Source organism: Apium graveolens, chromosome 3 (genome assembly GCF_009905375.1).
Source record: "Apium graveolens cultivar Ventura chromosome 3, ASM990537v1, whole genome shotgun sequence".
NCBI lineage: Eukaryota > Viridiplantae > Streptophyta > Magnoliopsida > Apiales > Apiaceae > Apium > Apium graveolens.
The window spans coordinates 124039535-124045303 of NC_133649.1; the positions used below are offsets into that span (position 1 = coordinate 124039535).

A 5769-nucleotide genomic window follows, 5' to 3' on the forward strand; every position below is an offset into this window, starting at 1 on the left:
TGGACTCTTTGGATACAAGACTAAAAATATTGGAAGCTTCTATCACTGCAATTCATTTACATCAAGCCTAGAAAACTCAATTTCTTCAAAAGTTAGTGGCTGCACAAATTTCTACCTCCACTCAACTTGATGCTAACAAAAAGGGGGAGAAAGATTCACTTGTCCCAGTTAGTCAAGAAGAGCCAATCAGTGAGAGGAGAATGTGCTAAACATACAAGTCAGTCAAGTAATTGTTCCAGAAATTACTAATCCTAAGCCACCAATCTTGGACAGCATTGATCTGATCCAGATAGCAGCTGCTAAGTTGGATTCAAAGACAAATTTCAAGAAGCTTGATGTTGAAGCAGTTGAGAAGGAATTGGATGACAAATGGAGGAAGATTGATGAAGAAATCACAAAGAAATTTGGTCCAATTGAGAAACCAAACAAGATATTTCATCACTTCTCTCAAGTCAAGCAAATTTTTGTGAATGACATTAGTCTAGGTAATCTGGAAAAGGGCCAACCTTCATGCATAAAGTCTCTGTTAGGGCAAAAACACGCGCTAAAAATACACACAAGTATACGCGTTCGCAAGTAGTAAAAGATATAAATCAGATTCGTTCCCACATAGACTCTTTGGTTAATTTAAGAATATGCACCTATGCAACAATGATATAGTTATTATCCAATGCTCAGACAAATAATAAGTTAGGATTGTTTATAACTAAGAATTAAACTAACAATTATTACTAAGAGAGCAAGAATGGTTGAATTAATATATATGACAAATATGGGATCCTAACTTCATTAAATACTTCATTCAATAGCTTTTTTATTCTTAAGCTTAGCATGTAATGGTGATGACACTAATTAGATAACACGAAACTACTAAACACCAACTTTCATTGTACGAATACCCTACTACCAAACATCCACAAAAGAGATAGAAGTTGAATAGACACCAATTATGCTTAGTCCTTATATGTCTATAAGAATTGAAAACATAATGGTTTAATGCGCAAGTTATCTATCGTGATTACATAGAGAAAGTAAGATGGTTAAAATTACCTACGAATCATGCATAACAATAACACATGAACCTATGCTAGCATGGTTAGTTCTAAACCTTTATATTCAGTGTCGCTTCAATAGAGATTAACACGTTACCTTATATGTTAGCTAGGCACATATGACGAATAAGCACAACCAATACTAGGTTATCATACAATCACCACACACTAAGGTATCGAAATAAATTAACTAAAAAATCCATAAATAAATCCGCTAGAACCACACGATAACGATTAGTTCATAATCGAACTCATCATCACCATGGGTTCTAATGAAAGCATGATAATAAACAATATAAGAGTAATAGGGTTCAAAGATAAATCGAAAACAAGCATCCAAGTATCGCCTAAATCAAAGAAAATAAAAGTCTTTTCTCCATAGCCTTCTCGTGCTCTCTAGATCTTCTTATTGCTCTCACAGGTCTCCTTGTTGTTAAAAACGTCTTTTTATTGGTATATATAGGCTCCAGGATGACCAGGACTTTCAAAATCTTTAATTTTGACTAAAATCAGGATTCTGGGGCAGAAACCGGGCGCGGGCGCACTGCTATATAGCGCGGCCGCGCTGGAATAGTATTTTCAGTGGTACGGGCGCGCTAGTTTGGCGAGGCCGCGCTGACATTCAGGAAAAATTCTGACAATTCTTCTTTTGGCCGTATCTTGAACTTTGCTTGTCAGAATTAGGCGATTAAACTGCCCACGCGAAGCTAACAAGATTCTCTACAACTTGAGAATGGCCTAAGCTTCCAATTCTGATCTCTTTTCAGCATATTTCTTTGAAAATTTTCTTTCTTCATTTAACTGATGCCTGAAATGCATAAACACAAAAACACATCAAAAATACCAACAACTTGAGTCCAAAAAATGAAGCATTCCAAGTAGATATAAAATTCACTTATCACACCCCCAAACTTGAATCGATGATTGTCCTCAAGCATAAAAAGACTCAAAACTACAAAACAAACCTAATGTATGAGTGCAACTACGTGAATGTAACTAAATGATAATGAAATCGATCCCCTCAGAATAACCATAACCAAATGAATAAGCCAATGCCTCTAGCAATACAATGACACAAAACAAAGCTCGAATAAATCCCAAAAACCAACTCACAAACCAGAAATGTGCGTGTGTGGATGCTTAACATATATACTCTCGACACTAGATCAATAACCATAACTTATCTTTCATCAAAACAATCACAAATTTATAAACAGAATAGACGATAAACGCATAATGACTCATAACACCTTCATTCTACTAGAGTTATACAAGGATTCATACTATTATTGAACACATAACAAAGATGCTTGTTTGACCGTGCAATGAATGAAGTCCCAAAAGACTTATGCAATAATACCCATGTAGCGAGCGTTGGGTTAACGGATCCCAGACTATCAAAGCCTTAGGTCAGTAGGCACAAAGTCCCCTAAGAATTTAATAACTCGAGTATTAAAGAGCTCACTCTTGATCAATTATGCATAACTCATATTAACACATATTTTTTCCTTTTTTTTTTTTTCTTTTTTTTTCTTTTTTTTCAACAATTTCTGAATGAGTGTATTTCGCTCCATCTCATTCAACCCTAGACTACTCATAAAAATATGAGTCGGCTTCTAGCCATTTGACGCCTAGCCTTACAACAACTAGCAATAAAATCCAAGCTTTTCTCTAGTTTACAAATTCAGTATTCTTTTGTCATTACGAGAATAGAAAATATTCTAAATATAAACCAGTGATTAAATCTCAACTAATAAACAAAAATAATTGTGATCTAGATAAAAAGCAATCCTATAAGACTTTGTGAATTTTTTTGTTTCTTGCATGCAAATCAATTCATTAGGACTTAAACATCCCTCTATTTGTCATCACCACACTCAAATCAACATCAACTTATCAAATAACATAGTTCATCTTAAGGATCATGCTAAATATGCATGCAAATGAAACTATATGAAATCACATAAAAACAAACAAATATGTCCTATATGAACAATCATAACACTACGAATGAAATACAACTATATGTAATCATGAATCTATATGAACTATATGGACACACACAAACTAATCCTTACATTATCACCCCAAATTTAAAATTTTCAATGTCCTCATTGAAGGTAAGAATAAGAATTTCAGGCATACCTAATCGTCGGAAAGATCACCCTCCTCAAGTGGAGGATCAGGTGGCTAATCAACCTCGACACCGGTATCTCGGAAAACAGTACCACAAGCGTGTGTCAAATCTTCAGCAAAACATTAGTGGATGTCATGCATGGCCTCAATACACCGAATCAACCTTCTATACTGCGCATTACCAAAACTAAACCTATCAACTGTCTGTGGTGCACGAGAGGCACCGTCTGTAAGCACGGGAGGAACCGGCCGGCCACTCTCTACATCATCAAAAATATATCCCAACCTTTTATCAGGGGGTACACCTAAGAATTAATAACTCAACTGATCTGGTAGTGGGTTGAGCTCAAGTGTGGGAGCTTTTTCAATAGATGGTTCAAAATGCTCTCGAGAAATTTTCAGCTCTGCTAACCCAAAAGAATCGAATGGAATATCCAACTTCCTCTTCCACGGAGATGCATTCAAAACCTGCAAATGTTGTGCCCCTTCTTTATCTTTACTATCAAACTCCCCTGTTAAGGATCTCTCTAAGGTATTTGACTTTGGTAATTGCTCAAGTTTCGAATTCACTACAGAGTCGACCCACTCTACTTTAAAACATTCCTCTTTAGCCATGGGTAACTTTATTGGATTGAACACCTTAAAAGTGGCATTTTGATCGTGAACCTTCATCGTAAGCTCTCCTTTTTGCACATCGATCACAGTCCGACCTGTAGCTAAGAATGGTCTTCCCAAGATGATGGGAATCTTCTTATCTTCCTCGAAATCAAGAATTACAAAATCAGCAGGGAAGATGAGTTTATCCACTTTAACCAAGACATCCTCCACTATTCCTCGTGGATAAGCGATGAAATGATCAGCTAGTTACAAAGACATGTATGTCGGTTTCGGATCAGTAGACCAAGCTTCTTGAAGATAGACAAGGGCATCAGATTGATGCTAGCTCCCAAATCACATAAACACTTTTCAAAAGACAAGTTTCCAATAGTGCAAGGAATAGTGAAGCTTCCAGGATCTTTAAGCTTCGGAGGCAACTTCTGTTGCAGCACAACACTGCATTCCTCCGTAAGAGCAACAGTCTCTAAGTCATCGAGCTTCACTTTCTGAGAGAGAATATCTTTCATAAACCTCGCATAGCTAGGCATCTGTTCAAGAGCTTCAGCGAAAGGTACGTTGATATGAAGTTTTTTGAACACCTCCAGAAACTTAGCAAAATGCTTATCCAACTTCTGCTTCTGCATCCTTTTAGGAAAAGGAGGTGGAGGATAGACTTGTTTCTCCCCTGTATTACCCTCAGAAGGAGTGTGTTCCATATTTTTCTTCCTTGATTCCACCTTGGCATCCTTCTGCACTTCTTCTTCAGCCACAACTTTATTTTTTGAAACTTGAGATTTTTCAGGCTCTTCGTATTGCCGAATTTGGGGGCTTGGGACCTTTCCAAACCTCAAGGTGATGGCGTTCACCTGTTTTTCAACTTCCCTCTTGCCTGGATTGACTTTTGTATCACTAGGAAGAGTTCCTGGTGGTCGATTCAATAAGGCATTAGCAATTTACCCTATCTGGTTCTCTAGAGTCTTGATAGAAACATCCTGGCTTTGGCATATAAGAGCCTGGTTTTTGCACATAAGACTCAACTCCTCCAATTTAGATTTTTCATTCAAATATTGACATGCACCTCCATGAGTTTGTTGTTGAAGTTGGAGTTGTTTTCTTGGTACAAATTGTTGCTGAAAACCAAGAAGTTTGAATTGCTCATTTCCAAACTGCTGGAACGGTTGTTGCATCATATTCTGATTGTTGCTCCATCTGAAGTTAGGATGATTCAAGTTATCAGGATAATAAGTATTTAGAACTGGTTGCTGCGATCTCTGAAAGTTGCTCACAAACTGAGCTGATTCACTAGATATAGGGCATTTCTCCGTCGCATGTGAACCTACACATAGCTCACAAACAGTGGTTATCTAATTAACACCATAGTTAGCCATAGAATCGATCGTCATAGACAACTCCTTTAGTTGAGCAGTGATAGCTATAGTTGTATCCACTTGAAGAACTCCTGCTACCTTTCCCTGTGGCAATCTCTGAGTTGGATACTGATATTCATTAGCAGCCATCCGTTCAATTAGATTATAAGCTTCATCGTAGCCCTTAGCCCATAAGGCTCCACCTGATGCTGTATCGAGCATGGGTCTGGACTGTGCTCCCAAAATATTATAAAAACAATTTATGATCATCCAATAAGGAATTCCATGATGAGGACACTTCCTAAGAATCTCCTTATAGCGCTCCCAAGCTTTACATAGAGATTCTCCCGTTTGCTGCGCAAATTGAGTAAGAGCGTTTCTGATTGCAGCTGTCTTCGCCATAGGGAAGAATTTAGTAAGAAACTTCCAAGCAAAATCCTCCCAAGTGGTGATAGAACCTGCTGGTAGAGAATGTAACCAGCACTTAGATTTATCCCTCAGAGAGAATGGGAAAAGCCTCAGCTTTATAGCATCTTCAGAAATACCATTGAACCTGAAGGTGTCACAGATCTCTATGAAATCCCTAATATGCGTATTGGGATCTTCCGTTGGAGCTC

The 5769-nt window shown here is 37.6% G+C and overlaps 1 non-coding gene across 1 annotated transcript; it reads left to right on the forward strand.

Moving 5' to 3' along the window:
• Window positions 1–5432: 5432 nt before the first annotated feature.
• Window positions 5433–5539, forward strand: LOC141716160 (small nucleolar RNA R71). The gene has a single exon (XR_012572880.1). It is a non-coding gene; the product is annotated as a small nucleolar RNA R71 (small nucleolar RNA).
• Window positions 5540–5769: the final 230 nt, after the last annotated feature.